Source organism: Lactuca sativa, chromosome 3 (genome assembly GCF_002870075.4).
Source record: "Lactuca sativa cultivar Salinas chromosome 3, Lsat_Salinas_v11, whole genome shotgun sequence".
NCBI classification, from domain to species: Eukaryota; Viridiplantae; Streptophyta; class Magnoliopsida; order Asterales; family Asteraceae; genus Lactuca; species Lactuca sativa.
In genome coordinates, this window is record NC_056625.2 from 153,166,214 (window position 1) to 153,187,948 (window position 21,735).

Consider the following 21,735-nt stretch of genomic DNA (forward strand, 5'->3'; position numbering starts at 1 on the left):
AGTTTTTGGTGATTGGAAGAAGATGGGAGGGATTTGGCGGATTCTAGCATCTATGAGGCCCTTCACACCAGTTTTTGTTTGGTCGAAAACTTTGAGCTTCTATGGTCGATCTATGATGAGACTACCGAAGTAATGGTGGCAACCATTTTTATGAAGACGATCTTGTATATCTATTTGTATGTGTGTGTGTGTGTGAGAGAGAGAGAGAGAGAGAGAAAGAAAGAAAGAGAAAGAAAGATAGATAGAGAGAGAGAGAGAAAGAGAGGGGTTCTGGGGTTTATTTTAGTTTCTATTTTTCAATAATCATTTAAATACTAAAACAAATAAAAAAATATAAAAAGAAATAATAAGGGCAAAATAGTCCTTTCAACTTTTTCAGGACCAAAAGCCCAGAAAACCTTGATTTTGGACCTTCCACGCAAGTTGAAAACTTTTTTACCTTATCCAAAGGTTTTTGAATACTATAGGGACCAATTTCACAGTTTTGCCTTTTATTAATAATTCTAAAACTATACCATTATTCTGATAATATTTTATATTTAAAAAGTTAAATAAGGTTGAAATTGAAAAGTTATGAGTTTTAAATAACTATAATGAGAGTAGACATGAAAATAAATAACAGATAGTATGAAAATACTACATGTTTTACTAACATAAAAACACTAAAACAATATTATAATTTTTCATTCAATAAACATATTAAATACTCATAAAATCACAAACACAATATATATATATATATATATATATATATATATATATATATATATATATATATATATATATATATATATATATATATATATTTTTTTGATACTTTAGAAAAATAATAAAATTCTCACTTTTTTTAAAACAATATTTATTTCTTGAACTATTCATATTTCTTCAACTCATCCTATTCGAATCACAAACCATTTTAAACATATGAATGTTTTTGTAGGAGAATCTTACTTATATACTATTAATATCCTTGTTCTAATAAATAAATAGTTTTAATCTTTTTTTGTCAAGTGTCACTTTAATATAACTCCTCATTAATATTATGTCATGTGACATATAGATATATTAGGCAACTAATTTCAAAATTCAAATTTATATTTTTTAATTATATGTTAAACTTGAAGTTATAATAACTTTAGAAATTTGATATATCTCTTAATTAATAATTTATTTAAAATGATTTATTTAAAATAATTGATTAATAGTTATAAATTTTTATTATGAAAGTTTAATTAATTTTATAACTCGTGGTTCCCACGGATTATAAACTAGTAAATAGAAATATATAAATGAGGGGAAAACTAAAAGTTATTAGTAAATGACATTAATTTTAGAAACATAAAAAACACTTAGTTAAGTAATTATAAGATATAAGTTAAAAACTTTTTTGTAGTTGTTATTAATTAGTTGAAAGTTGAAAGGTTGTGGAGGTTCCAAATAAATATAATATAAGTATTTGACATATTTTTTTAACCATATTTACTTGGATGACCACTTTTATAAGTTTTATTACGCGAATACACGCATGTTATGCAAAAATATATTTATATGTTTAAAATAATAACCAATATATTTCATTAAAAATATTTAAGTCATGCTCATTAACTGTGAGATAATAATTTTTGTATACTAAATCAAAATGTTAATGGAAAACATTATCTGAAACCATATGATAGAACAGACATTTTTAAAAGTTAAAGTTAAAAAAGTATAATAATTTTAATGGTGGAAATTGATGTATTTTAATTAGATAAATGTAGTTTTTTTTTTTTAATTTATATTATATTATTAGTTTGGTATTATAAGTAAATAAGAAAGACGCTCAATTAGTTAAAAAAAATTACATTAACTTATGAGAATCGATAAATAAAAAATACTATTAGTATCGTAATTTTTTTTATTATTGTTTATAAACGATATTACTTGAATTCTTGTAAGATAGTTTATGTTTATAGAATACAATAAAATGGGTGATATTTACGGTGATTAAAATAATATATTAATAAATTGACAATAATCAGGATGTAATGAATGATATTTATGATGAGTAGTTTAATATATCAATAAATAAACAATAATAGAATGTAATTAATGATATTTGTGCTGATTAATTTAATATTATAATAATTAAAAATAAAAAAGTGTAAGGCTAGTAGAAACATATTCTCTTTTATGCTTACATGAAATATCTTAAATCATGATTTAAATAAAAATTAGTTAATTTCATATCATAATAAATACTCATGTCATAATAAATACTCCAGCCGTTTCAAAATTATAATCTATTTTTTCTTTTTTGTTTTTCCCAAAATAATTGTCTACTTCTAAAACTAAATAACATTTTTACCAAATTACCCTAATTATTACTTAACCAACTAAACATTTAATACAATATTATTTGCAAAGTAAAAACAAAACTGTTATTATATAAAGTTAGTGGTAATTAATATTTTTTAATATGTATGTTTTTTTGTCTAGGGTAATAATTTTGGGAGGGGGAAGTAAATAATAAAAAAAAGGATAGAAAAATTATTTTCCAGTTAGTATTTGTATTATGCAAATATGTCATTTGAGACTTGAAATAATTTTAATATCATTTAGATGAATAATTATGTTAATATTATAACATTTTTAGTTTTAAGTAGTGATGCTAACCAGCTACCACTTAAAAATAAGTAAAACATGATCAATTAGTTTGATTTACTATTTTTTATATTACACATCTTCAACCTTGTATTAATATCATTAAACAACTATAAAAATTAAGAAAGTTTGTTCATTATATATATACTTAATTGTGGGGAGCCTTAAGCACAATATTTTTTGGATTTTCGAATTTGACCACAAAACTTTTTTCCTTCTAAATTTTGACCACATAAGTTTTGGTGGTTATATTTTGCCCCTTTCCCTTGCTTATATTCTTCCACCGCCATTCTTCTCCATCAACGACTCAATCAAGTCAGTCAAGATGCTTCTCTAATCTTTTCATAACCACCGACTTAAATACTTCCTTAACGCCCGTTATTTGACCTCCACCTGTTCCAACGTCGCTGCACCTGAAAGATCGTCGGTTATGTGCTTGCTAAGATGGAAGAAGAAATTCAGGCGTTGTTCACTCCACCGAATCCTTCCACCTTCTGCTTATTGTGACAGTCGTCAATTTCAACCACCCGAACGTGAAAAGGTAACGTATTTCTTTGAACCGCTTTTCACTGCGAAAGTATATGTTTGAAAGGAACACATACACTATGTATCTCTCTCACCCTAAGTACAGATACCGACGAAGAAGATTTTCTCTAGTCTCCAACATCGGTTAGGGTTCGACACCGCCATGCATTACCCCCACCATGGCCGACGCCAGACGAAGAGGCAGGCGATGAGCAAACCACATAAGGTATCAACGGATGACTTCCCTGCTGTCGATTTGGCCCCTCCACCGCCTCTTTCATCCAATCACCTGTTACATAGAAGAAACTTTCGATTTGGTTTTTGCTCATATGAAGTTTTTTCTTTGATTCTGCACCAAAATTTCTAGAAAAGCAGGTACATAGTAGTATAGTACTAACATACTCATTTCTTACTCTATTTGTTTCATTCTTTGTATTAATATTAGCAGAAATGCCAAAGTTTCCTGAACATGCTGTATAATTAGGGTTTTAGCTGATTCATTCACTAAACACACACACACACACACACACATATATATATATATATATATATATATATATATATATATATATATATATATATATATATCAAGGTGATTTTTGTTGACTTTGGTTACCTTTTGAAGTCTTCATTGATTTTTGTTGACTTTGGTTACCTTCGAAGTTTACACTCGTTATATTAAGTGGGTACATATTATTTTCCTCTTACACATAGATATGAAGTATTTTATATAAATTACGTGTTATGTGTGCATATTATCTGTTTACTTGATATATATGTTGGATGAACGTTTTATACAAGTTTTAATGATTGAAACTGTATATGTATTTTATATCTACAAAAATATTGGGGTAAAACATGGGTAGATGTAATAGACGATGCGTGATAAAATGATGAGAGACCTCGATGTTGACAATGATTCAGTCATCTAGCGGAGTATAGATGATGACCACAGACTTTTTTAGACAGTCCAGTGGAACGCTAGCAGACTCACAACATGTAGGTGTTTTTGAACTATGTGCTCACCAGGTATACTCGATCCCCCCCTGCCCTCCCCCCCCCATGGTTGCCTTATTTGACATAAATCGTTGAGGAACCCCCAAAGCAGTGTTGTCACCCCGATGAAAATCCTTAGACTAGGTCCCGTATAATAAATGCTTCAGGGACGTAAAGTGAGGATAACGAGAACGGGTAATCAGGATTGTTTTGATTTGATGAAATTAATAAACTTATTTATTGTGGGTTGGAAACCCTATGTGCTCACCAAGCTCCCAAACCTGACACACTCAGTTTTATTTGTATTACAGGTAGTGGCACAAGAGCATTGTTTGATGATCTGATGAGAGATTATGGATTTATAGACCAGTAGAAATAAATAGAATATTTATAAGATCTATGTTATTTTGAGGCCTATGTTGCCTATGTTGTTCTGTTTATGCTTTTGATCTGTAATGGCAATGACATCCCGAGGTTTTAATATAATGAATTACATTTCTTCGGAAGTGCATTGATAAAATCATTATCATATTCTTTTTGGGAACAAATTCCGCATCACTTTCTTTAAAAAGTTACTCTGATTTTTATATAAAGCATAAAAAAATCGGTCTTTTCTGGCCGAAAAATTAGGGATGCCACAGTTGGTATCAGAGCATTAGTTTAAGCGAACTACGAATTTGTAGGATATCTAGACTTAAACTTAGAATGCTAAAGGATGATTGTTGTAACATCCCGGAATATCAGTAGTTGAGTTGAAGGGCTAAAAGTGTAAGTGTGAAAGGGCAACTTGGCGAGTCCACGAGTGGACTCGGCGAGTAGGGTCGCGACTCTGGTCGCGTGTTAAGTGACCAACTCGGCGAGTAGCATGGGTGGACTCGGCGAGTTGGTGCTGAGTGGAGAAAACCCTAATTCCGAGGGATGAGCCCAATATAAAGAACATAACACTTCTTCCCCAGCCTCCTTACCTTCCCTTTGAGTTCTAGAAACCCTAAATTCGTGTGAGCCTTCCTTGGTGAGAGATTAGAGCCTTGGAGGAGGTAATCTTGGAAGGAAATTGAAGAGCAAGAAGAGTGGAGCAAGGGGCTTTGCAGAGAATTGGTTCATTCATCAGTGGGAGCCTTCATTTGAGGTAATAATCTTGTGTTTGAGCTTTTGTGCATCTAGATCTATCATTTGTGGGGGTTTTGGGGCATAAATGAGGTACATCTCAAGTTTAGTGTAAGATCTGAGGTTGCTACCTCACATCTAGGTTGTTAATGATCCAGAAAGCCATAAAGTCTATGCTCAAGAGTTGTTGGTGAAGTTCTTTTGTCCCAAACCCTAGCCCTGGAGTGTAAAATGCCTAGATCTCTTTGGATCCACGTAAAGTTTGCCACTTTATGTGATGGATGGCTTGTAGAAGAGTAGATCTATGGTTTAGAGCTTCTGCATGGCTTGGAAAGCCTCTGTATGGTTTCAGATCTAGGGGAATTCGGCGAGTCACAAGGGTGTACTTGGCGAGTTGCTTGAAGATAGCCTGGAACTCGACGAGTTGGAAGAACAACTCGGCGAGTTGGATGAATATGGGCAGGAACTCGGCGAGTTGGAAGAACAACTTGGCGAGTTTGTTGCAGATAGCCTTGCACTCGGCGAGTCTGTTCTTGGAATCGGCGAGTCTGGTCGTGAGGTCCTAACTTTTCTTCTGGTTGAGCTGTGAATCGATGAGTCAAGGGATGACTCGGTGAGTCGAGTGTGAAAGGACTCAAAGTTGTTGGACTCGGCTAGTTGAGTCGCGGATTGGGGAAGTTCTGTGCATGGGGACTCGGCGAGTCATCGGGTTGACTCAGCGAGTAGAGTCAGTCAGGGGTTAACTTTTACTTTGACCAAGGGTTGACCAGTTGATTTCCAGGGGCATTTTGGTAATTGTTGGCTTTTGTTTTGAGTGCAGTTTTTTGGTGTTGGCCAGTGTTGGAAATCGTATCAGTGGTCGGAGCAGCTTGGGTTTATCTGTTCAGTTGGCAGTTACGAGGTGAGTTATCCTCACTATATCAACAGGGTCTAAGGCACCAAGGTCGGCCCTTTATCGGATTGTGATCCGGGTATCGTTGTTATGTTATTGCTTTGTTATGTTTACTTCCTGGTAGTTAAGATGGTATTATGCTAGAGACCGGTTAGGTCGGTATCCTGGTTAGGATGATGTTATGTTACGTGATCTGCTAGATCGGCTTGATTGAATGTGAATTGTTATATGATTGAATGTTTATGTGCACATGGTTTTTGGACTGGGGTTCGGTTGAGGCGGGTCCTGCTTTGTGATGTAGGCCAACATACCCAGGGCGGACCGGTTGTCCCGAAGGCCCAGCGAGTGGTCCGGATAGGTTGTAGGCCCCGAGAGGGCGGACCAGACGTGTCGAGGCTCGGTGAGTGGACCAGGTCGACTGAAGGCCCAATGCGGGCGGACCAGTCACACTGTAGACTCAGAGAGTGGACAGGTGAATTGAAGGCCCGGTGCGGGCGGACCAATCATACTGTAGACTCGATGTATATGGCTAGACTCAGAGGGTGGACCAGGTGAACTGAAGGCCGGTGCGGCGGACCAGTCACACAGTAGACTCGAAGTGCATGGCTGTTCTGTGTTCTGTTATGATATGGCATGTTATGCGTGTATGGTATATGTGGTTGGTATTTTGGGGATATCTCACTAAGCTTTTGGGCTTACAGTTGTGGTTTAATGTTTTTCAGGTTCTTCAGGAGACCGTGGCAAGGCAAAGGCGTGATCGTACCGCTCCTCATGTTTATGTTTTATGATGTGGTTCTGGGAAGAATCTGATAATAATTGTATTGAAAACCTTTTTGTAATAATGATATGTGTACTTTTATATATATTTTTATGCATTATATCTTAATATTTTGGCCTTTATTATTCTCTTTTAGAACTAAAAAGTACTTATAATGCTTTGAATTATGATTTGCAGCTATTCGTTGACGATAAAGCACAAAAGAAAAGACTGAAGCGGAAACCGGGCTTAGAAGCTAAAAGTAATTAAAAATGCTGGAGCAACAATTACGCCCCGCGTAAATAGCAATTACGCTAAGCGTAGCGACCATATTGAATTACGCCCAGTGTAACTTAAGGGTACGCCCCGCGTAATGGCTGGCACCGGATAAAATCCATCGCGTAGTAATCCTTAGTACGCCCAGCGTAATCTGACTTACGCCCAGCATACGTAAGTCGGCTACAAAGGTTATAAAAGTCGATTTTCAGCTAACCAGGAGGGAGGATTCGACTTCCAGCTTAATTTAGTCGATATTAAACTTCTGTAAAGCCGTTTTGAGGGTCTAGAAGGCAGCCGGAAGGCCGTTAAGCTAACGGGAGCGGAGATCGGAAGGGTTGGAGATCAGATACGAGTCGGTAATCATATGGGTTGCTAACGTGACAATGTTTAGCATTCCATTGTGGTACTTTTCTGTATTCAGTTTCTGATTTGTGTGTAAAAACCTTTTATTTTGTGTTTATGATTGAATGAAGCTTTGATTATTAGACTGATTGCTATATTGAATTGTTTATTTATGTTTAATTTATCATGCCAACCTTGTTAAAAGATCCTTATGTGTTAATGATGATTATTTTCTGTTAATTTTTAAGTGAATTGAGTTGTGTGAACACCTGCTTGATTGCTTGTCTCTTATGATTTTGATGACCATCGAGATTATAAGTCTAGGAATAACGAATGTGAAACTAGGATTAACTTGGGAATAAGTAAGTTAATGTGTGAGCCTTGTTTGATGACCATCAACAAGAGGTTAAATTGAATGATTAATTTGATTAACTATATTTACAAGTCTTGCTTGATACGAACTGAACACTAGGAAGCATGTTAGTTTAATCAACTGATCACTGTTTGAATTGACTTGTTTGCTAAAGGATTAGTTATAGTGAACGCGAATCTAATCATTTTAGGAATCGGTGAACATGAATAAATGAATTTGTGTATGCAATTATCTATGTTTTTAAGGTGTAATTTATCTAAACCAAAGTACCTGAAGAGATGTGCTTTCCTGTTAGTTTATCGAGAGTTGTTAATTGTTAGTTTGAGATTTATTAAACCATTTTCTTTATTATTTTCGTGTGACCTGTAACCTATAATCAAATATATTAAATTAATCCACCGTTCCCTATGATCGACACCCAACTTACCTAAGCTATACTGTAATCTAACTAGGTACACTGCCTATAAGGGCATAGATAGTCTAAGTTTGTTAGGTTATAAATATTAAAATTAGTGGGTACTTTTGTGCACATCAAGTTTTTGGCGCCGTTGCCGGGGAGCAGCTTGTCATTAATTTAGTTTATTTGATTATTCGTTATTTGTTTTTAGTTAGTTTTTATTTTTAGTTTGATTTTCGATGATATCATTTCACTTGTCGGGAAGGTTCTTGTTGTTATTTGCAGGAATTTGGGATTGTACACATTGCTTGACTTTATTTTTTGCATGGGTTTCGAGGATGAAAGCAATTAGGGAATTCTTGACCTGCTTAGCCTACTACTTTGTTGATTTGTCCAACTCAATCCATGAGGTGTAGTATAGCAAGCCATATTGTGGTGGTTAAGTGGAAGACCGAGCTCTTGCTGTTCTTGACTAGTTAGGTCACTTCTTGTTCCGCTTTTAGTTAAAGGTGCAAGGAAAACAAAGGAAATATTCTAATGGGTCCCGAAAGTGGGTGTTTTCGCAAACCAATTCTTGCATGCAAAGGTTTTTAATCAACCATTGTTGTTTGATCTTGACAAAGATAAGTGATTGTGACGTCTCATTTTTTTCACTCATCGGAAAGTCATTTGCTGAAGAAATTAAAAAGAAAAAGAATAAAAAATAATTAAGTTTTAAGTCCATTAATTAAATAATTAAAAGGAAAGGAATTTAAATTAAAGAAAAAGGAAAAGTTTCATTTAAACTTACGCCCAGCGTAAGTTTGATTACGCCAAGCGTAATTAACCCCGGATCGCGTATGGATTTTCATGGAATTGGGGTTACGCCCAGTGTAACTTCGCGTTACGCCCAACGTAAGACGACGACCAGGTTATATCTTTTGACCCCTGATTTTTTTGTTATTCTTTCAATCCTCTTCTACTCTCGCATACGCTGTGACGACAAAACCCTCCCAAAGATTTTCGATTCTTCTTCGTTTCTTGTAAAATTCAGCACACAAGTAAGTTTTTCGGTGACTCAATGTTTTAGATTTGTGTTTAATTTGATGAAATAAGTTGCATTTAGCCTTTGTTCGAAATCTAGCGTTTATAGGGTTCTTGAATTAGGGCCGATTTCGCAAATATATGTTCTGATTACAACTTGAATAGACCGATTTCTATCAATTAACTAAACCCTAGAACTTAATTTGTCCTTAATCCCATCCCACACCCATCGATTTAAGCTCGGGGACGTACGCCAAGCGTACGCCCTGTAAACTTCGAGTGACTGCTCTATGTAGGGAATTCCCTGTTAAGTGTTGTTAATAGACAGAGGGATTATAGTGGATTGATGTTTAAAGGAGGTTCCGATTCTTCCTAGTGCCTATAAGGAGTTCCCGATTTTTTTTCTCCTACTACCTTTGGACCACACAATATTAAAAACTTAACTGTGTTGTTGCCCCTGCTGTGTTTATTTTGATATGGATTATGACTTTGGGAACAAGCAAAGGAACCAGGACACAGACTCGTGAACCTGGACGTATGCCCAGCGTACGCTGGATGTACGCCCAGCGTACAGACCATGTCCAGCTCCAATATTTTTTTGGTTTAAAAATTTGTTAATTCTGTGAAATTGTGTTTGTGTTTATTTGTGCAGATTATGGCCCGAAGAACCCAACGGACTAACCCACCCGAGGATGTGACCGATCACCGTTTCTTACAATTTCCGCAAACGCTGAACGATGCAACCCGGGCACGATATGTCAACGGTTTGAGTTTGCTGCTCACCGAGGAGATCGACATAGCACCCTCATTTGATTGGGACTTGGCGACCCAGACTGGACTAGCTGCACTGATCCAGGAATTTTTGCAATACACGCACTCGGACGCGAGTGGTGTGGATTTGTTCGTGTGTCAAGGATGGGCACGATTGTTCAGGATCTAGGAGCCTGTTTATCGGGAATTTTTGCTGGAGTTCTACGCTACAGTTTCCTATGATCCTAGGAAGGTACCCGATGACAGGACAGCTTTTGCCTTTAGACTGGGGGGAGTGAGTCGGGAATGCAGCATGATAGAGCTTGCGACTCAAGTGGGTATATACACAGCAGATGAGACGAGGAGTGTCCACTTCCCGGCATTCCTTGCTGATTGTCTTACAGAGTGGCCAGACGACTATAACAAGAACACTTTTTGGGCCGAGATTACGGGAGGAGTTTATACGCCATCTACTGCACGGGGTAGGATGATACGGTCTACTTGAAAGACCCCAACTTTCGTATTTATGAAAGACCCAAACTTTCATACTATTCCAACATTATTCTTAAGTTACTTCCTCAAAACATGCTACATGCATATTTATAAAACAATATTTTATATTGATAAAGTGATTACAAAAGATTGGATACAAACCGACTAAGTTTTATTACATTTCATATCTACCCAGGAATCTACTATTCATATACATACATGAACATTAAAATACATAGAAATAGTATTAACTATTCTAAATCTTTCAGCAGTATAAAACTATATTGGATACTCATCACCTGAAATTGTTAAATATTGAGAGGGATAAGCGATAACGCTTAGTGAATTCAATAAATAGATACAATATAATCTTATGCCTTATATATATCAATATGGTAGAAGCAAAAGGGAACAAGAACAACAATAGCATGTGCGTATCATATGTCAGGCTTTCAATATCAACTCAAGATTTGATTCAATGATTTACGATCGATGAGACATAATGATTTCAATACTTGATATGCATCAATAAAGCTTTTGGCCCAAACGGCACAGAAGATATACAACTTCGGATTAACATTTTGGTAGATTTCAGGCTTAAAGCCCTGTCTAACCATTTGCCAATACCATAGAATAGAGTTCATTCTCTTACGGAGTCATGCTCTACATGGTCAGAGGCTACATACCAGTCCTATCTAACCTTCTGCCAATGCCATAGAATAGAAGTCATTCTCTTACGAGACACACTACTAGAAAAATAGCCTTTTACGACGCGCAATTAATGACACTCGCTGTTAGAGGACGCGTATTTCTGCGTGATCTATAAAATAATGTCAGTTTACCAAAATTTGAAGGATAAAGGGAACGCATTTTTGTGCGCCCTAAAATTAGTGCCCAACAAAAATAATCAAAAACACGGAGGGCGCTTTATCTTAAGTGTGCGTCCACTACAAATGTCGCTTTATAAATTTTACCAAACGCGCGTTTAACTTATCAAAAAATCGAATTGCAGGGACTATTAAATTAATCTAGGGCTTTTTTTTGAAGAACACTCAAAACACTTTGATCATTCAAAACCATTTTCCTTTCCACAAGAGCGCTTTGCAATCGACGACCAGATCAGCATCGTGTAACCTCGTCGGCAACCTCTCTCTCACCTCATCTCACCGGTGACCTCAGGCTTACCTCTCCTCGCATGCGACTGCGACTCCTCAACGATTTAGTTTTGTGCTCGGTGCTTCTCAACAATTTCGATTAAGGCGGCGTTGCTCCTATCTCATAGCGATTTAGGGTTTTCTGGGTTCAAGGTATTGCCTCTTAGAGACAGGAGCTTTGTTTATATCTTTCTGATTATGTTTCTCAACAAAAAAGAAAACAAACAAAAAAATGTATCAACTCTCTTCCACCATCGAATCCTCTCTTGATTATGGACTAGGAGATCGAAAAAGTGTTCACTCGTGTGTCGGTGTTGGCTTGAGATCAAGGGACATATTCGTCATTGTCTCTCCCTTAATGCCCAATCGGACTTCCTGTATGTCGAATCTGATGACTTCGCAGGGGAAGACAAAGTCCACGATGTCAATTATTAGCGTCAATTGTTTCTCTCCCGCAATAGGTTATGCGCTCTCATCCCAAATTATGTTGAAATCTTGGTGAGTATGATCGTTTGAGAAGTAATTCTCGATTGGTTTTTTAATCTGGTAATTTCCTATCACATGAAACTTCCAATTTTCCTCTATAATCAAGTAAAGCTTCAATTACAGATATTATTCACTAATTACTAGTCAGATGCGATCCATATGATTATTAATGGTGATAGGATTCTGATTTTATGTTGTCAGATATTTTCGATAGATCATCTTTGATGAGGTGTTGATCTCTGTTTTGAGTTTTGAGCAATCTAAAATTGTGTATGCCAGACATGGACCAAAGAAGAGACGGATGAAATGTTTTGATCTGCGATTCTCTGTAATTGCTGATAGATTTTCATCATCTCGAACAATGGAGGAACTGAAGAATTGCTACTATAGTGGTAAGTTATCATTTTCAATTTCATTTTCATTATTACAACTTAATATTTGTTTGTTTTCTGCAGTTTCTCGTACAATATTGATTGGTCTGTATTACAAGGACTGGCGTCAAAACCCTAACTTCGATAATGGATGCCAAGGACATTCTAGGAATACCGAAAATTTTGCTGCCCATACAACAGGAAAAGACATCGAGACCCTAGAAGGATTCTCAGAGAAAACCCGATGGCATTTCGCGCGAGGTTTGTACATTACATGCATACATACCTTTGAGATAATTTGTGTGGTTTCTTGATATTTTGAAGCATTTATGGTTGTAGGTTTATGCGCTTACAGGTGGTGTGGCGCCTCTTATGCCTTCATTGATGCCAATCAGTTAAAAAAGCGTCAGCAACCTGAAAATGAGAAGGTTGGCTTGTGACCTTTTCTAATTTCTCTCCCAAGTTGCTCAAGTATAATGTCTGTAAGTTTATTGGACTGGGGATTCTTGCTTGCGAAGTTGCTATTCTAGTTGGGTATTAGTTAATTATTTACTAATGTATCACCCCATTTGCAATTAAATTCATATTTACTTGAACACTGTCAACAATTACAGCCTAGTATTTCAAATTTGCCAAAAAAACGAGTCCCCTCTACTGCAGAAGTGGAGTATGTGCTCAAGTTTGCTGACCCTTTCATCAACACATGCTTTGAAGAATTACATAATGCATGGGTTGATTCTTTGATAGATTTCTTAGATTATTGAACTACTTAGTAATTGTAGTAGGAGGCATGGGATCAACTTTATTCAGCCTCATTCTTTTATGTAGGATATTATAAGTGAGACCACAAGTCACACGTGTCGTACATATTGACTTTTGATCGCATTCACTCTTTTGTTCATCAGATCATCACTTCATACCTGATATCCTCATTGATGTTCTTATCTCAGACACTTACTGGTGACTCTTTGTCATTGATCCATTCGTAAAATCATCTTTGCGATTTATTTCCAATTAACCTTACCACCATGGTCTCTTGAGTGTATCCTTTAACTTCTATTTTTCTGCTTTCAACTTGTTTGTCTTCAATATTTTATATTGGCTGCCTTCTTTTAATGAACTTGATGTTTCTCAAAACCAATTTTGGGCTTTTCTAGCTGTTACCATTTACCAGGCTTCTACATAAGCTCATTATTCATTACTATTATTCATTGGTCATTTTTAAAGAACTTGTTGTGGCTTACTTTGCTGTCTATTAAATTTACTTCTATGATTGCAACATACTTTCATTAATTTTTTTCATATTACCACATTATTTTCTCCACATATACAATACAGGTAGAGACGATGGTTTAAAATTCCCAACCTGCAATGCATTTGTGCTCAACTGTCCTAACATAACCACTTTAGCACTAAAAGGATTCAAACTTCATGACTACAAGGCCCGTATGTTGGTGAAGGTACACATAGTGGTTTTCTTATTTCCTACTTAATAACAAGTAACAAGTATTGAAGTATGTTGTTAATATTTCAGGGGCTACAGAAATTGAAACATATTGACCTTTCAACATCTTACACATTCACGGGTTCCTTTTTAAAGTAAGCAATCATCAAACAAAATTTTGTTATTTTAGTTGTGGATTGAAATTTTGGAAGTTGACTCCCTTGCTAAGGTAAGAAACTAAGAACCAAGAACAATATAATTTAAGTGAAATTAAGGCATTTATTTGCAATCAAAATATGAAATGGTTAAAGCTGATTCGACATATTCTTTTCTGATTGTCAGTCAATTGGAGCTGTAAACACCATTGTCAGGCGGCCCACTGATGGAAAGCTCATTGGTTACAACACAAATTGTGATCATATATTTTATTATTTTTGAATCTCAGCATTTGCTTCAAGTGCAGGAATTGCCTTTTATTTAATATTTAAATTGACTTGTATTTCAGGTCAACACGAAGTTCTTACCTCAGGCCCCATTGAGGATCTGATAGCACATAGGGAGCATTGGTAGTTCACCCTGAAATCTTTTCTTATGTGCCGTTTTTTTTGTTGGATTTGTTTATATATTTTTTATGTTTACTTGTCAGATATCGTATCTCTGGATCATCTCTTCTTGCAACCATGGATGAAAGTAGTTAAGTTTCTTCTGGTGATTTAGATAAGGAACAAGCTGATAGATCACAAGCAAATAGAGAAAATTTGAAGGAAAATATAAGTTCTTCTCAACCAAGAGATGATCGAAGTGGAAGAGGTCAGCCCACAGTTGATATAGCAGAAGTTTTAAGGCGATGGACTCAGGCCTTACAGCGTATACATAAACAGTCACTTCACCTGGTATTTTTTTTATATCATATGTACCTACCTTTCTTATTTTTGTAATAATAACTGTTATTATGGGTAAAAAATAAAGTACACTGCTTATACTGGTAAAAAGAGTGAAATACGTTTAATTTGAATAATATTTGAGTTGATTATAGGCAAAGGCGAATGGTGGTGAAGGTCCGGATCTTCTTCGAAGTGCAAGTGATGGTAGTACAAGTGGCCATGCTGAATCTTTAGCTACAACACTTTCTGAACATCGACAACATTTAGCTAGCATACAGGCATGTTAATGTTAATAATACTCACTGCTTTTCCTTATAATCAAGATTCATATAGTATTTACATTTTTACCCTTTGTTATCTTATACAGGTGCTTGTTAATCAACTGAAAGGTGTTGCCCCCACAATACAAAATTCAATATCAGAACTTAGTGAGGAAGTCAACACTATCTCAACCAACCTTCCTCAAATGACAAATCACCATGGTAGATCCACCTTGCCCGTTCAACCACAAAGCACCGGAGAAAAATGGTATCTTTTTTTTCTTTGTTGTATATTTTACACACTTTTTTTTAAATAGTTAGTTTTATAAAAAACATTGATGAACAGTAATTCATTATAACTTATATGCAATGATCATATATTTTATTGTTTTTCCAGAGGTATTGATCTACGGAGTGCAGGCTGCATTTTAGCAGAGTTATTGGCTGGGAAACCTATCATGCTTGGTCGAACAAAGGAAATTAATTAATTAATGATAATATAACTTTTTTTTATTTATTTTGAGCTTGTGGGATGTGAAATGACTGTTTGATCCTTTGTAATTAGGTGGAGCATCTTCATAAGATTTTTCAGCTATGTGGTTCTCCTTCTGATGAATATTGGAAAAAATCTAAGCTTCCACATGCAACCATATTTAAGCCACAACAGTCGTATAGAAGATGCATTGTAGATACATTTAAAGAATTTCCAGCATCTTCTTTACCCTTCTTTCTATTGATCCAGCTCAGCGTCTAACTGCAACGGATGCTTTGGGAAGTGAAGTGAGTGTTTCGTGTTTAAAATATGTTCTCTCCTTAAACTTTTGAAGTATTTTCTTTTTCTATGTTCTTGGCTATTGGGAAATGTTGATTAGTATGATATCACTTATTTTCACTCTAGATCATTTTTGCTAACCTATTCATTCAAATTGTTGTCTTCTGGTCTAATTATGGGAAGAACTTGGAGCCATTTTTCTGCAACAGATTATGTTTGCACATTGCAGGTAAAAATATTGTCTTGTTTAATTTTCTGATTGTTTAAAAATTACTGAGATGATTACCGTCATTAACTTTGTATCTTCTAATGGACAGGTTCTTAATCAGAAAGAAACACCACTATTGCAAGTGAATTTTTCACCTGATTTGTGTGTAAATGATTATTGAAACAAATGTTGTAAAGTATATAATATAATAGTTGAGGTTAGAATGGTGATTTTGTCCAATTTATATGATAGATGTGCAGGAAAGAAGTTGATTTTTTTGTTGATATGAGTGAAAGCATGAAGGAAAACACAATTGAGGTTACAAAGAATGTACTGGTACAAACATTTTAGTGGCTCTAAATCATGTTATTGTTTTTTTCTTTTAGTTAATTGGGTTTGTGAATAATAGTAATGATAACAAACACTGATAAGAACATGTGTACAGAAGAGAAAACAAACACTGATAAGAACATGTCAACCATGTTTGATGTGTTGAGAAGGAACATAACTGTAAAGCTTGAAACTTTAGTCCTGAACTGTAAACCCTGGTAATCATAATTTTCTCTCACTTCCCAATTCATATTTATATATATTTTCTATGTACCATTTCTTGTCGTTTTCCTCCTTGACCAGGTAATATCATCAATCTGGTTGTGAACAATCCTCTCATCTCACATTTGAGTTTATAGAAATCAACAATCACTGTGAAACTTCTAGTGTTTAGATTTCTTACTGGTTGTTAACATATGTTTCTTCCCTTTCTACCCTTCACTTGCAGGTTGATGATTTGTCAAGAATGTTCAGACTATTTTCCAAAAATACCCTATGGATTGGATCCTGTCTCTAGTATGTTTAAACAGGTTTGTGATTTAGGAGTTGGATTCTATTTTTTTTAAAAGTAGAATGCACTTATTTGTATTTGTTGTCATCTGTTTTTATCTTTTTGATGCAATGCTGCTGAAGGCACAGCCTTAGTCAAACAGGCAGAAGATGTTGCAAGTAATAAGAAGGCAGAAAAGAGATTGGAGGTTGATCCTGCTACATGGCCAATAATGATCTTTAGGGTCTGCAGAAGCTTTGGAGGAAACGAGACTCAAGCAAAAGTAAACACACAGAAAGTTGTTGGCACATAGTAATTGTATATAAATGAGTTCATTTTTTATAACATTTAATCACTATTGGAATAATTATTTACATTTGACATATTAGTGAAATGAATTATCTTTGTTATTTATGGTATTTTATTTTGTATTATGAGATTTTTAATGTATTATTTAATTTGAAAATTAGTAAATCTATAAATAATATTTTTTTAAACATTTAAAATTATGATACGCAAAAATGTGTGTCGTCTTCATTTATGACATGGCCTTTCTTGACAGGGGCTTTCTTGATACGCATTGCGTGTCATTAACACGCGCGTCGTAAGGTCACGACACGCGAATGCGTGTCGTCTTCCTTTATGACAGAGCCTTCCTTGATACGCATTGTGTGTTGTAAACGCGCATCGTAATTGCGCGTCGTAAATGCGCGTCGTCTCTCTTTATGACAGAGCCTTCCTTGACGCGCATTTGCGCGTCGTCTGAGCCTTTTATGACGCGCAATGAGCGTCGTAAAAGGCTGTTTTTCTAGTGGTAACATGTTCTGCATGGCCAGAGGCTACATACCAGTACCACCGTGAATCTAAGTCCTTTCACTGATCACAAGGTCAAAGGTATATCTTTGCTATGAAAAATAGCAAATAAAAATAACCCGAGAAAATAACCCGGAATAATAACGCTGAAAAGCACGTAATACATATAACACATAACATACAATTGTTCCTATATATTAAACTCACCTTAAAATAATCGGGGGTTAAAATAGTAATTTGAGCAGCATATCGGCTCCAAATATGGCTTTATTCGTCGAAAACCGGGAGAATTAGCTAAAAACCGGGCTCTAAAAAGGTAGAGCTTCAAACCGAAAAGAATAATTTCTCGGGCTTTCCGGGCACTTCGGGATGTATTCCGGGCTTTAAAAATGTTACCGGGGCTTCGGGGCAATTTAAAATAGTGAAAATATTGAAAAAGGGGCCAAAAATGCCAAATTTGGGATTCTAGTCGGAAGATCTCGTAGCCTCCTTATTTATAGGCGAGGTCAAAAGGTCGGCTGAGAAGGAACCAGGCAGCGAAGCAGCTCGGTGGCATCAGCAGCGAGGGACACGAGGCTGCTGCGTGGCTCGGACGTGGCTCCTGTGAAACTCGGACACGCGAAGGGGTAGGTGGCGTTGCGAGGCGAGGCCACGAGGCTAGCCGTGCGAGACCGAGACAGCTGGAGAACACGCGTCGGATCCGGACTCTGCCACGACTTCGGTGACGCACCTGCTTCGTGCGAGGTGACGTGGCCGCTTCTTATCCATGCAAATTTCTCGAGAAATGCACCCAAATCTTCTAAAATCCATAACTTTCTCATACGGACTCCGTTTTTGACGTTCTTTGTATGCATGCGTAGCTAAAATTACGCTCTACAACTTTCGTTTAGACTTTGTTGGCTAATTTTGACTTTAATTTTTATATTATTATTTTTAACAGACCGGGACAGGATAATCCGTTAAAAATTCATAACTTCTTCATCCGACATCCGTTTTCGTCAAACTTTTTACCGTTGTACTACAAATGACGAGACCTTCAATTCTCGTTTAGGTTGTGTTGGCTAAAAATCACTCTATCTAAAATTCGAGTTTTTAGCTGTCTACTGCTAAGCTGAAACTTCGAAAAATCATAACTTCCTCATACGAAGTCAGATTTTGACGTTCTTTATATGAAAGTTGATTATTTTCACGAGTTCTACAACTTTCATTTACATCACTAAGACTAAAACTTAGTTTATCGGAAACTAAATTTTTACGCGACAAAGTATTTTCCGGATTTATCACGGATCTTCGTTTGATCATAACTTCTTCGTTATAACTCGGATTTCGACTAGGTTTTTCGCCTAAATGTTTCTAATGAGATTTTCTACAACTTTCAATAATAAAATTTTACTTATCTTAAATTTTATATTTTCGCTATATTTCACTATTTTGCTATTAATTGGAATCTCATAAGACTTCTAATATTTTATGAGTGATTCTAAACATAGTTTTACTTCATTTCTAGTAAAAACTATCTGTTAGAACTCAACACTCAATTTTATTAATTTTTAATAATAACAATACACAATTTCAGAATGTGTATGTTACACTACTACCTACAGATTGTTGCACCGGTTGATTTCCATGACTCTCACGCATCACAAAAACAGTGAGAGAGTGCCTTCGACAGACTTGTATTTCCTATGGGCACTTGTTACTCCAGGGAGGCACCTGAACCTTCCCGTTGCTTTAGCTGCATATTTGGGACGGAGGGCCAGGGGACTTCGGGAGGATAGCCCGATATGCGGAGGGCATTTTATCATGCGGTTAGCCCAATCATATCAATTGTTGACGCGTGAGATCACGAGATCGATGGTGTTCCACGATATGAGGCCGATGAGTCTTCAGTTGTTGTAGTCGGTGCGTGTATTGGAGCGGGGTGGAGATGGTGTCTTGCGAGTACGAGCAGATGATGTGGCGGACGAGGAGGGTGCCGCCAAGCCACAGCCGAGACGGGTCCAGCGGCGTAGACCTGCTCCTCGGGGAGCGCAGCAGGGACCTGAGCCGGAGATTGATATGTGCTACCTAGCTCAGGGCATTGACTGTCTTGACATGAGGGTCCAGAACTTTAGTGAGTATGTTGCACATGTGGACAGGCAACAACAGTGGTATGGGGATGCATTGAACGCTTTCTTTGCCCACCAGGGGTTTTAGTATTCGGTTCCCTACCCACCACCATTTCAGCCACGACATGATGGGGCCGGTACTTCGGGGACACAACAGCATGATGATGGAGATGATGAGTGATCCTTTTTATTTTTATTTTTGTGTTTTTTAGTTTAGTTTAGTATTTTTATTTGGTATGTAATTAAACTTTAATTTAGTTTGTTTTACTTTTGTTTTCCATGCTGATGCTCTTTGGTTGTTTAGATTTCTGCAGAATTTTCGCCCTTAGAAAGCTGGCAGTAAGTTCAGCAGCTAGGTCCGACTGTTGCTAGAGAGAGCCGTGTGAGCGTTCGAAGATTAAAGTCAAGACCCACAATCTGTCATAAGTGTGGGGTGCATATTGATTTCGTGAGCCATTGTTTAGAAGATTGGCATTTTTACGATATTTTGACTCTTAAGATATGGATGAGCTGTTCCCACACCATAGAGTTCTATTTCGACGCGAGGAAGACGTATCATCCCGGCTGCCATGACATGGTTGACACTTTCCTATGTTGTCGGGGATTTTTTTCATCGCGAGACAAGAGATGTCATTCTTGACGAGACGACGTGGTTGACACTTTCCCATGTCATGGTTACTACACATTGCATTTGTTTGCAATCTTTTGCACCACATTTTTGGAGTCGGCAGTCTTGATTTTATTTTTCGGCAAATTCAGAAGCAGCAGTTCCAGTTTTCAGTCTTTCAGCAATATTTGAAGCAACTTGTAGCAGCCCCATTCAATCTCGCCACAACTACCCAAGGGAGTCTGTTCCTTTTTCTCCCTTTTTATGTTCTTAATTCGTTTTAGCATACAATGAGGGCATTGTATGAAATAAGTGTGGGGTAGGGGGTCGGTAAAAGTAAATTAAAATTATAAGAAAAAATAAAATAATAGTTAGGAAATTGCTAGATTTAGGAAATTTAAAATTTTAAAAACTTGAAATAATAGTTTAATTTAGAAAAATCTAGTGATAATTTAAATTTTGCTAATATTGTATGAAATGATCCGATGAGAACTCAAATGTTTAGTTGAGCCAATATACGTTATAGTGCATTTGTGGCTTCCCTTATTTTAGTGAAATCATGGAACAAAAACATAACCCCGCTTGGTTTGAGGGATGCAATATGTTTAGCAGCCTAAACCTGAAATGTATCCAGGAAAATTATTATCATTAACCAATAAAGGTTGAGGTTGAGCGCCTCTGCTTAAGCATGTAGGTTTTGAGTGAAAAAAAAAGTGAGGTACATGTAAAAAAAAAAAGAAAAGAGAGAATTACGAGTAAAGTTTGAAGAATTTTGGAGCAAATAAAATGAAGATCAAAAGATCAAAATTCTGAAGAAATCCAAGAAGTTGAAAATACCAGAAATCAAATCAACAAAGGCGGTGAATTTAAAGAAATCAAAGATCAAATGTCAAAGAATTGAAGAATTCCAAAAGAGCTCCATAGTGGTATCGAAAAGTTGTAATTTTAGATTATGTATGCTTAGGTTGCTCAACTAAAAATACCTTGAGGTTAGGAGGTTTTCTGCGGATGGATTCGGAGGGTTGCATAAAATGAGCATTATTCAGAAAAAGTTGACAAATGTTTATGAAGATTGTGAGTATTTAAAGTATGGGGGGGGGGTACTTTAGGAAAATTTTAGACACAAATGCATGCGTTGCGGTCTTGATATAATGGCTAAGTTTTAACTGGATTGTTTAGTGCGATATTGCTAAAATAAAATTAAAAGTAAATTTGCTTGGGGGCAAGCAAAG

General features: G+C 36.1%; 1 long non-coding RNA gene across 1 annotated transcript; it reads left to right on the forward strand.

The window, feature by feature from the left end:
• Window positions 1-13,937: 13,937 nt before the first annotated feature.
• On the forward strand, window positions 13,938-15,194 carry LOC111896325 (uncharacterized). Its single transcript, XR_006189859.2, has 3 exons — window positions 13,938-14,047; window positions 14,678-14,924; window positions 15,068-15,194. It is a non-coding gene; the product is annotated as an uncharacterized LOC111896325 (long non-coding RNA).
• The last annotated feature ends 6,541 nt before the right edge of the window (window positions 15,195-21,735 follow it).